A 13509-nucleotide genomic window follows, 5' to 3' on the forward strand; every position below is an offset into this window, starting at 1 on the left:
ATAGCCATTTGATAACAACTATGGAGGGTAGTGAGTGTAAAAAGACTTATTTTCTCTTATATACTCTATCTAAGACCATTTAGATATCTAGAAACCTTGATACTTTCAATTTCTTATACTCTAGACCTAAGGCTTAGTTTTGGAAACCCCTTAGTATAGGCAGCCACTTCTAGGTCTCTCTATCTAAGATTTTGTCTCTTCTTGTGTAGTTGAATATTATAACCCACTAGCAAATAATTTTCTTTCACCTTAGCCACCATAGTCTTCCAACTGACTATTAGATTCTTGCATTCTTTCTCTCTTTCCTCCTATGAGAACTTCCACCAAGTTAATGCTTATCCTCTTAAACTCGATTGGGCCTGTGTTATTCCATCACATTCAAATGATTTTACAATACTTTGCATCCATTCTTCCAGTAAAGATAGGAATTCCTTTTAGTGTCTTGCCACTTAGTGCCTTTAATGCTTTGAGAAAAGGTTCCTTTGCTAAGGGAGGGTTTGGTTCTAGTTTTATTTCCTCTTCTGCTTGATTCTTTCCTTTGTCCTTATCCACTTCTAACTGTTCTTTAATCTTGCCTATAGTTTCAACAACTTCCTCTAGTTTTTCCTTGATCTCTTCTACAACTTCCTCAAGAAGCCTGATCATCTCTTGTTGTTCTATCAAATCTCTTTCCAACTCCACATTGGTTACCATGGTGCTTTCTTCTATGGATTCACTTACCTCTAACATGTACCCTGTACTTCCCAATCCTTTTAAAAGCTCTGATACCACTTTGATGGGAGTCATAACTAACTTTTAGGAGCTCTTCTAGCTCTTCCTAAGACCTAATATTTGGTCTTTATAAGGTACTCCTCATTATCCTACTTAGAGATCACTTCTAGGATCCCTATCTCCTTTAGAACTCTCCACCAACTTCAAACATCTACCATACCTTTAAATTCAACTATGCATTCATGGGCTCAATTGACCATTCTTCCTCCCAAAATCCTTTGGGGCCAAAAATAAGTGTCCTTAATATTCTTGACTTGTTTTCAATCTATTTTGATCCATTATGATTCATCCTTTCATAGGTTTTCTATTGAGTCCTAAGTTTTCAAGGGTTTAGCACTTGTAGCCTTTTTTCCCCAATTAGGCCTCCTAATACTTGATTTCTTGGAATAGTTATGAACTCCTCCAAACAAACCCCCAACTTGGTTAGGGATTCTCTCTAAGGTCTTTCTAGGCTTCAACATTTCCTAGGTCTTAGCCTCCCAAAGTGTTAGTACACAGGACTATCACCAAACCCCTATTTTTGAGGGTTTCTAGGGCATGTGACTTTGTCTAGTTTCTTTGCTCCCATAAAGTGCATCAATAGTTTCCTTTTATCTCCTCCTTACTTAAAAATGGATAGGACACATTCCCCTTCACTTCTATACTTCTTGATTGGCACACCCAATCCATTTAGTAAGCCATCTTGCTCCTATTTTGTACAAGCACCCAACCAGAATGTCTCTGCACTCACCTAGGGCTAGTTAGTAAAAATAGCTCCCTAAACCATGATTCCACTGACCATATTTAAATTATATATAGATTCCCCTACTTGATTCCAAGAGGCCATGGAAGTTCATCCATGGGAACTCAAGTAGGACCCATATTTACAAAATTGTCTATGAACTAGGTAGTGAATTAGCAAAATAGTACAAGAAATTACCAAAATGCTAACTAGTCATACAAAACAACTAAATAAATGATATACTAGGTAAGAATACAATATAAATTGAAGTCTAAATGCATTAGTTTAGTCCTTTCAATTCATATATGACTGGATGAAGGCTTTGTTATTGCAATACAACCAAATCTTCTTCTCTCTAATCCTTGGTCCATACAATGGCTTTTCTAACTATTAATTAATGGTTTTTATGACCTTATATATCCCATTCCCACATTTTTGGACCATTAGGTTGGTCTTATAAAACCACGAATGCGATTTTCAAGTTTCTAGAAAAAGTTGTCATGAACAACTTTTTTTAACTTTATGCTCATTGAGAAATTTCCTCTCCCAACTTGCATATCTCAATCCACAATCAACTCCTTGTATCCCAACTTAAAAACATCAAAAACATAAGTGCTACTCTACTTTTGGATTTTGGTCAAACTTTGATCATTTTGTTGACTTTCCTAGAACTTGGACTTTATAGCCTAATTGAACACAGAAATCACAAACTCTAAGCATTCTTAACTCAACACACACACCAAATAAACCTTGGGACTTTATGATTAGTCCTTACTACCTTGTTGGTTGGCTAGAATCACCTACAATCCAAAAATGGACTAGAATCTAAGTAAGACTCTAGGGTGCTCCTGCACCAAGAAACAAGTATCCCTTGCCCCACATCGATGATCTCTTCAATCAAATGTGTGGGGCTAGAGTCTTCTCAAAAATAAACTTGAAATCATGATACCATTAGTTGATATTGAAGGATAAAGATATCCATTTTAAAAAAATGTATAACTTATTATGACTATTACAAGTTCATGATCCTTCCCTTTTCATTGACTAATGCACCTGTTGCATTTATGAACTTAATTAATGATATCTTTCATGATTTCTATTAGAATATATAGTCCACCAATATAACTAGATGAGTGAATCGATTATCCAACTATTATCATAATTATCAACCTTATTAAATCTTAACCATAAAAGCAATGTAATTAGAAACCACACCAACATACTCATGCACAATAACACTAGATATGTTAATGGGAAACCCTTGATCAAAGGGAAAAACCTACTGGGTATGATACCAACAACATGATGTACTAATATAAATATTCCTTTTTAGAGGATGGACCCTATTAGGAGTCTATGAAATACATTTAGTACATGTTAGTCCATGTTAAGAGACTTTGAATCCCTATTAGGAGATTCCAACCCTATTAGGAGTTGTAGAAGACAAATGGACCCATTGTCCAAACATCTTAAGGGGCAAGACCAGTGAACCCACTGTCCAAATGATCATTGTATTATTCCTTACAAAAAAATAGAATTAAATTGTATTGATCCTTCCTCTTTCTCCATCCTATCAACCGGACTTATGCTCCTTCTAATCTTGATACCAAATCACAAACTTCACATCTAATAATCCCTTAGATTGCTTACTTGCATTTACTAATTACTCTACTCTTGTTTGCACTTCCTTGATTACTTTGCATTTCTACACACTTACAAACAAGGAAAATACTTTCCTTTATACCATATCTTCAAAATAATTCCTTGAGTCAACCGTAAGGCTTTCTCAATTATTATAATAAGATAATTAATTATTTCACAATTACAATAGCATTGTTGGCTCATAGTCTATACAAATCTTTACACATGTGACTTTAAGGCTTGCACACTTACTAACATTATCATTATACTATCTTCTATCATGGTCTTACAACACATCTCTAGATTATATCTCTGTCAAATGATATAATATGATCATCAAAAACTACTTCTTAGGTACTTTGTTTTTGTACTGCTCTCTATAAATCACTTACAACTTCCACATGTCTTCAACTTATGTTACACACACTTAACCTTATAATCAGGACATAGTGTGGAACGTGTCATTAACCACACATCACCTAATAATCAAAACTCATTTCTTATGATCATGATCTATATCTACTACTTTTCCATTCTTTATAGTGTTACTGCTATCTTGACATCAATGACAAACACAAACACAATCATGAATGCAACATGTCAATACTAACACATGCTCTCCAATACTTAGGATGCTCCCCCAAAGGACTACCATCCGCATTCATGCTAACAATATCCTCATTTGGCATTGATGGAAACATAGATGAAAAACATCTAGGTTCCAAGAATACCAAACGATACTTTGTTGTTTTTATTGTTGTTGTTCTCATCTTTTCAAATCTTCTTCATCAATCAAATCTAAAATCCTCTGGAACACTAATCTGTTCTACATCTTTTAGGATTACCATTAGTTGTTCACACACTTAAACAACTCTCAACTTCTCCCTCATACATCATAGTTATTCATGCTTTATATCTCTCCCATAGAGATATTCCTTCTCCTTACATGAATCTTTCTAAATCTCCTTATACAAATATGTTCAACTATCTATCCCCCCACTCAACTAGAGGATGTTTTTCATGTACATATCCCCCCTATTTATATCAATTAAATAGGCCTCATTATGTCAATTCTTTGCTTCAAGTCTTCAACTAGCATAAGTGTCCAAAGATACTAGTCAAGACCAATCACCAAGAGTCCTTGATGACTCTGCTCATCTTAGATACTCCCCCATACAAGAAGCGTCAATATTCAATCTAGTCAATAATAGTGCTTTGTACTACTGGACTAATGTAATCATTGCATTATCTACTCTAAAGTAGGCAAGGGCATAACCCCAAGCATACCTCTCAAGTACTCAAATATATCATTAGACAAGGGCTTTATAAAGATATTTGCAATATGATCTTTTATACTAACATACTCCAATTTGATCTCCTTTTCTGCAACCTTCTCTCTCATGACATGATCCTTAATAGATATATGCTTTTCCTTATAATTAAATATAGGATTCTTAGACATACTTACTATACTTGTGTTATCACAATATATAACAACAAGTTCTAAAAACTCAATCTTGATATCATTCAACATTTATTTAATCCAAATAACCTAATTATAGTCATTTGTTACTACTACATACTATGCCTTAGCTATACTCTACAAAATACAATCTTTTTTCTTACTTAGCCAAGAAACCAATCTTCCTCCACGAAAGAATGCTCCACCATAGGTGCTTCTTTTGTCATCCATATTGCTTTCTCAATCCACATCAATATAAGAACACAAAAAGAAATCACTTGATTTTTCATACCATATCCCATAATCATATGTTCCTTTCAAATATCAAAATATCCTCTTAACAACTGCATAATGATACTCCTTAGGATCATCTTGAAATCTAGCTACAATCCCAATTTCATTTTCTATATTTGGTCTAATGTGAGTCAAATATTGCAAACCTCTAATCATGGATATGTACTTCATCTATTCAACTATAGGTGTCTCGTCTTTGTTAGATAGATTGTAACCAATTATCATTGGTGTACCAATAGGCTTACAACTTTTCAATCCAAACATTTTCAACAAGTCTTTCAAATATTTGGCTTGTGAAATGAAAATGCCATCACTATTTTTCACAATCTACAAACCTAGAAATAAATTCATCCCTCCTATCATACTCATTTCACACTCATTCTTCATTTCTTTAGAAAGCTTATCACTTGCTTCATCATTGCCTCCAAAAATTATGTCATCAATAAATATTACTATTGTCAGCAAACCATTCTAAATTTCTTTCAAATACAAGTTACTATTTTTCATACCTTTAGCAAATCCAAGCTTTGCCAAATATTTTCCCAACCTTGCATACTAGGTTCTAGGTGCTTGCTTTAGACCATATAGAGCTTTCTTTAATCTATATATCATATCTTTCTCTTCTGTTAGAGGAAAGCCTTTAGGTTGTTCAATGTATATGTCTTCTTCTAGTTCTCCATTCAGGAAGGTTAATTTGACATCCATCTAATGCACTTTAAATTTCTTATTTACTACATAGGCTAAGAACATTCTTATTATTTCCATTCTAGCTATAGGGACATATGTCTCTTCATAATATTTTCCTTCTTGCTATGAATATCCCTTGCATACAAGTCTAGCTTTATTTCTCACAACTTCACCTTGTTCATTCATCTTGTTTCTAAATATTTATTTAGTTCCAATGACATTCTTGTCTTTAGGTCTTCAATATAATTCCCATGTGTCATTCTTCACAATCTAATCTAATTCTTCCTTCATTGCTTGAATCTAATGATCATCTTTGCATGATTCATCTGTACTCTTAGGTTCAACTTGAGAAATCAAGCATAGTTCCTCATTAACTCTATTTCTTGTCATTAGTCCTTTGTCTTCGCTCCCAATTATCTTCTCTAGAGGGTGATTCTTTGTTAGGTTCCTGTTAGAGGTAGGATTTGCTAACCCAACTCTTACTTATTCTCTTGGTTCAAATCTTTCTCCTCTTTCCTCAATAATTTGTATATCATTCTACAAATCATTGTTAGTCTCAAAGAAAACTTCTACATTCTGTCTAACATTTCTAGGATTGTCTTGTTCCTCATAATCATCAATTATAGTTACCATAGCTATCTCTTAAATTACTTCACCCTTCTTAACCAATTCAAGCTCATCGTCATAGTCATTCAAGAATCTTTCCATACTTTCTTTAAATTCTTCATCTTCATAAGAAAGTGAATTCTTTCTAGTTTTTCTTATTCGCTTAGGACATTTGGATGAAAAATGACCAAACTTTTTACATGTCCAACAAAAAAAAAATTTCATACCTTTTGGCTATCTTTTCACAAGAAGGTCAATACCTTCCTTGATCTCCATATCTTCTTTGGATTTAGATCTATCATTACTAGTGCTTCTATTCTTTTGAATGCAACAAAAGGATTCTGGATCTGGAATCTTGATGCTCAATTCTTTACATAGTTCTGATGTCTCACCAAGAAGCTCCATCTTTTGGATGTCAAAATTTCCTCCATCAAACTTAGGACTATCTTTTCTAAAGTGACTCGCAAGTGATCTCCCAAAGTTGTTAGGTTTTGTCTTCATGGAACTAAGTCTCTAATACTAATTATTAGAGTATATAGTCCATTAATATAACTGAGAGGGGTGGGGGGGAATTAGTTATCCAACTATTATCAAAATTATCAACCTTATTAAATCTTAACCATATGAGAAATGTTATCAGAAACCACAACAAGATACTCATGCACAATAACACCGTATATGTTAACTAGGGAAACCCTTGATCAAAGGGAAAACCCCAATGGAGATGATGCCCACTAGATGATGTACTAATATAAATATTTCTTGTTAGAGGATGGACCCTATTAGGAGTCTATGAATTACATTCAATACATATCAATCTCAATTAGGAAACTTTGAATCCTTGTTAGGAGATTTCAACCCTATTAGGAGTTGTGCCAGTGTTGGTAGGAGTTGTATAAGGCAGATGGACCCACTACTCAAACAACTTTAGGGGCAAGACCAATGAACCCACTATCCAAATGATATCTATATTATTCCACTATCCAAATGATCTCTATATTATTCCTTGTAGAATAATACAATTGAATTGTATTGCTCCTTCCTCTTTCTCTATCTTGTCAACTAGACTTTTGCTCTTTCTAATCTTGATACCAGATGACAAACTTCGTATCCAACAATCCCTTGGATCACTTACTCACATTTACTAATTACTCTGCTCTTGTTTGCACTTCATTTATTACTTCACATTTCTACACACTTACAAATAAGGAAAATACTTTCCTTTATACCATATCTTCAAAATAATTCCTTGAGTTGGCCTTCAGGCTTTCCCAATTATTATAATAAGATAATTAATTATTTTGTAATTGCAATAGCATTTTCAGCTCATGGTCTATACAAATTTTCATATGTACGACTTCAGGGCTTACACACTTACTGACATCATCATTAGACTATCTCATATCATTGTCTTTCTATGCATCTCTAGATTATATCTTTGTTAAACAATATAATAGGATCATCATAAATTGCTTCTCAGGTACTCTATTTCTACACTACTCTTTGTAAATCACTTACAACTTCTGCATGTCTTCGACTTATGTTATGCACACTTAAACTTATCATCAAGACATAGTGTGAACATGTCCTTAACCACACTTCACCTAACAATCAAAACTTTGTCTTTATAATCATGATCTCTACCTACTACTTTGTTAGTCTTTATAGAATTATAGCTATATTAACATACATGACAAACACGGTCATGAATTCAACATGTCAATACTACCACATGCTCTCCAATGCTTAGGATACTCTCCCAAGGAATACCATCAGCATTTATGCTAACAATTTCTTGGATAAATTTTCATGGTCTTTCTTGATGACATACTTATCTATTTGAGGGATGGGGAAGAACACATTCAACACCTTCACTTCATTCTTCAGCATTTGCATGAAAATAAATTATATGGAAACTTATCAAAATGTGCATTCTTCCAATAAGAGTTCTAGTATTTAGGCCACACAATATCCACAAATAGAATATTCATGGAACCTACAAAGATTAAGGCTATAACGGAATGATTAACACCTAGGAATGTCCAAGAGGTCAAGAGTTTTATGCGCCTGGCTAGCTACTATCAAAAATTTGTCCTTAATTTTTCATAAATCTCCTTTCCTATTACTTCTTTATAGTACAAGGGTAAGAAATTTGAATGGACAAGTGTGTGCTAGCAAGCCTTTGATTTACACAAGGAAATGCTCACTAGTACACTAATTTTGAAGGTACTAGATTTGGAAGGACAATTTCTTGTAGTAACAGATGTGTCTGGGGAAGGGCTTGGTGTCATACTTATGCAATATGGGCATGTTATTGCATATGAATCATGGAAAATTAAGAATTATGAGACAAATTATGCACCCCATGATCTACAATTGGCTACTATAGTGCACGCATTAAAGAAATGGAGACATTACCTAATGGGAAAAATGTTTGAGTTAAGATCTAATCACCAAGGTCTGGAGTATATCTTTACTCAACCTAATTTGAATTCATGGAAAAGGAGATGGTTGGATCTAATTTCTTATCATAATTTTGAAATCAATTATATTAAAGGAAAGAAAAATAAGGTAGTTAAAAATTTGAGCCAAAGGCAGCATACATCTTCCATGTCATTTATTCAATCAAATTTCAAACATCAGATTTTATCAGGTTATGAAAATGATAATTATTACCATCAAGTTAAAAAGGCACTGCAAAAAAATCCTCAAGACCATCAATATGATGGGTTCCATCTTGAGCTAGATGGAAAGAAAACTCAAATTCAAGGGCGTATATATATTCCCAACTCCCTTGAATTAAGGAGCCTAGTTTTTAAGGGGATTCATATTGTACCATACTGAAGACATCATAGTGTTACAAATATTTTAGCAGATATCAAACCCTTATACTTTTGGAAGGGTATGAAGAAGGACACAACCAAATTTTTCGCTAGTTGTCTCGAATGTCAGCATGTTAAAGTTGAGCACCATCATCCAGTAGGACTACTTCACCCTCATGTTATTCTAGAATGGAAATGATAGATTATAAATATGGACTTCATTTAGGGACTACCCATGTCACAGAATAAACACAAGACAATATTGGTAGTTGTGGATGGACTTGCCAAGATAGCCCATTTTATTCTAGGAAACCTATCTAATAGAGCCCTGGTAATTGTGCACAAGTTTGTGCAAGAAGTATTTAGGCTCCATTGTGTTTTTGAGAAGATAATTTTTGATAGAGATGCTTGCATGACCTCTAGATTCTATCAAAGCCTCTTCTCTTCTTTGGGAACCCAATTGAACATAAGTTTAGTGTATCATCATGCAACAAATGGGAAAATAGAGAGGGTAAACCAAATCTTAGAAGATCTACTTAGAATGTATACATGGATCAGCAATACAAATGGGAGGACTATTTACCATTGGTGGAGTTTGCCTACAACAATACATATCAATCATCAATCAAGATGGCCCCTTTCAAGGCACTATATGGCAAAAAATGCAAAGCTTCTATTAGTTGGGATAGGCTAGAAGAAAGAATCACGCTTGGCCTAGAGATGTCAAAAATGGAAGAGCAAGTCAAATTGATCTAGGAAAGGTTGGTAGAAGCTATGGATCGACAAAAGAGTTATGTCGATGCCAAACAAACACCCCATAACTTCATGAAAGGTGAGAAGGCATACTATTATTTTACCCTTGTCAATTGTAGCAATATTTTCAGTTTAGTTCTTGTTGTTCAAAGGCCCTAACAACACTACCAAGTCTAAGTTTGAGTTTTTTTTAAGTCTTCCTAACTCCATGCCCAATGGATGAGAAAGGTAGCTAGTCTTGAGTTAGTTTGAGTTATTTTTAGGTCTTCCTAACTCCATGCCCAATGGATAAGAAAGGTAGCCAATCTTGAGTGATTTTGAGTTGTTTTGAGGTCTTCTTGACTCCATGCCCACTAGATGACATAAGACAGCTAAGTCTTGAGTGTTTTAGTAGACAAAACATCTACAAAGGTTTCCCAAAAGTATTAGCTCTTTTATTTCTAGTCACCTAGATGGTCTTAAACATCAGTTCTCAAATTATGAATGAGCCTTTATGTTTAGAAACAAAAATTCATCTTTGTTTTCCCTTAAAGGCTTGTTCATGTCACATGAAAAATTTTAATAAGTTAAAAAACCAAAGGTTCATTGTTGCATCTCAATCCCTTGACCATGTTTTAAAATGTGTGCATGTTTAAAAATATGTGCATAGATTTAGGAGGAAGATTTACTGTATCAAAAAAACTCATTTATTCACTTAATCATCCAAAAGAGGTCAAGTTTTACTAAAAGATCAATTAAATCAAGTTAGCTTTTACTCGCCAACTTAGAAGCTTAGGTTTTGATAGATGATACCGCACTCTCTTTGAGTTCTTTGTTTACGAACTCATAACAATGGCCAAGAATAATTCATTGTGGTTTCAGTGCATCCATAATAGAATTGGGCCTTCAAAGATCACCATATTGAGGCATTCAATGGTGTGCACATGAAGAAACCTTATTATTAATAACTAGGCTTGTCACATTGAAACCTGTACACTATTTTTGTCATAGAGAAAACCCTACTCTTCATTGTTGGGTTTTTTTAAAATACCCGCTATTGGGTTTGTTAGACAAAGTATTGGTGAAGATTCATATAGTGATAGATCTTAAAGTGTTGAATCTGTACTCATTTAAGAATGAGATAAGATTAAAGGTTGTTATGATGAGGGTTATTTAAGTAAAAAGCTCAAAATCATCATGACTTGTCAAGTATTATGGATCCTGCATTGTCATGATGATGAAAACATATGTTAGCTGATAGGCTTATATGTGGGAACTTTGCTATGGGAAATAACATTTTATTGTTAGATAGTTGTCAGCCTCGTTGGATAGTTGTCATCTTTTTTAAGTGTCTTTTATTTTTCTTTCTATAAATTAGATTTAAAAAAATTTAATTAACAGACAATTCTTATAAATTAATAGTTAAGAAAATATCTAAAGTATTTTGGTAAGTTTCCATTTGGTTGCATAAGATTTTCTAAGGAAACATCTAAAGTATTTTGGTAAGTTTCTATGAATTTTAAAGTTGCATGAGCTTTTCTTTCTGTTTGTAATTTTAAGAAATTTTAAAGTTAGAGAAGGCATCAAAGAATATGAAGTATGATAATGATGAAGATGATTTCAAAAAAAAAGAAAAAAAAAGCATAATGATAATGGAAAATGTACCATGAAATTTGAGCCAAATTATGATGGAGGAAGAACACATTAAAAAGTCATAGACGATCATTTTTTATTTCATGATTCGACACCTATGAAGAAGAAAAAGGGTAGAGAAATATGCATTTCCTTATGATAATGAGAGGAATATGTTAACTATTCAAGAGACTCTCAAGGATGAGAAACAAGATTAGAAGAAAAATATTGGCCAAGATTCAGTTCTTTCTATAATGCTCAAGTTGGTACAGGATTTTTCTTAGTAGAGTGAATTTTATATTATTAGTACTTGCTGATAGGTTAGATACTATTGTGATACATTTTGGATTTTATACTTTAACCAATGATTAATTTTTTTGGTTTTTATGTGTTTGAATTAATCATTCTTTAAATTTCTTTGTCAAACTATTACATTGCATATTATAGATACAAGATTTACTTTACATTTTTTAGAAAATACTATTCTACAATTTGATTGGATGAACTCATATACCTCTTATATTGCCCCGGTGGATTTTAAAACTAATAATTTTTTAGATTGATTTTTTATTAAGCTAATGTGATTCATATTTTTTTAATAATTTTTTAATGTCAATACGTTGATTTATATTTTTAGATTTTAATATTGAATTTTCTTATTATTTATATTATATAATTATTTAATAAATATTATTTTATATTATTATTATGAAAATATTACTATTTTCATATTATAATTTATTTATAATATATCAATAATTCTATTTATTAATAAAATTTTTTGACATTCTATAATAAATTTATTAAATTAAAATTAGATTTATATAAAAACTAAAGGCAAGTACTAAGCCACTATGTGGCACTTGTTGAAAATCATATTCTTTTTATGATTTTATCTTCATATTTTGACAAAAATATTGAGATTCCAAAGTTTAAATTGAATTTTTTCAATTAAATGAGTTATGGAATTATTAAAACCTTGTATTTTACATGTTTTTTTGCTTTTATGTTAACAAGAATATTGAGCTTCCAAAGTTTAGAAATTGTACAACCAACTATGAGTAAGATGAGTTTTTTACTTCTTAAAAATATGCAATGTCTTCTCTTAGTAATAAGGGTTTTACACATCTTTAATCACATTTTTATGCTTACTAAGACATTTGAGTTTCCAAGTTATAAATTATAAGGGATACATTGTCTTAATAAAAGAATGTTTTCACACTAAGTTTAGAAAATAGAGATATCACAATTTAGTTTCTAAGGATTTGGGTGAACTTTTAGGTTTGAAAAATAATGTCATATTGTTTTTGCATCTATAAAAAATCTAACAAGGGCCACGTAGTGGCTAAGTACTTGTTTTTAGTTATGTAACTAAGTGTAGTTATTAGGAATGTTTTAATCAATATTGAATAAAGTATAGTTATAATAAGATTGTTTTAAAAGTAGTATGATGATGATCTCTACTTATATAGAACAGACCTTAGGATAATTAAGAAACTTTTGTCTTAAAAAAATTAGTTTTTATATAGAAAAAAGTGTCTATCCATACAAAGTTTTTTCTTTTCTTATGATAAACTTATCTAAAGCTATTTTAAAATGTATGAAGCATAGTTATAGATAGTAGTAAGCTCATAATGATATCTTAATATTCTAAATCTAGGTATTACTAAGTATATAGTAATTTTAATTATATTTTAAAAATAAGATTCAAATTCTTTAAATTAGAAATAATGAAAAAATAAAGAATTAAATGACACTACTCAATTATGTTAATATATAATATATCTTAATATTCCATATCATATACAATATTATATTATTAAATATTTACATATAACACATAAATTATCATTATTTTTTAAAATATTAATTTAAATATAAATTATAATTAATTATATATTTAAAAATAAACATTGACCATTAATTCCAATTCTATATGTGCTCTGTATTTTTTTTGTGCTTGTTTATTTTAGTAATGGCTTGTAATAGTTATGATGAAATTAGATTTTTATTTCGTTCTTGTAATTTGGCATCATTTAATTGGTTAAATATTTTCACATTATGTACAATGAATACATATAAATAGATAAATGGTCTATATTAAGACATTATAAATGAGGATAATATGACTATGGTAAGAG

This window comes from Cupressus sempervirens, chromosome 7 (assembly GCF_028749045.1).
Source record: "Cupressus sempervirens isolate cs-2001-9-10 chromosome 7, ASM2874904v1, whole genome shotgun sequence".
Classification (NCBI taxonomy): domain Eukaryota; kingdom Viridiplantae; phylum Streptophyta; class Pinopsida; order Cupressales; family Cupressaceae; genus Cupressus; species Cupressus sempervirens.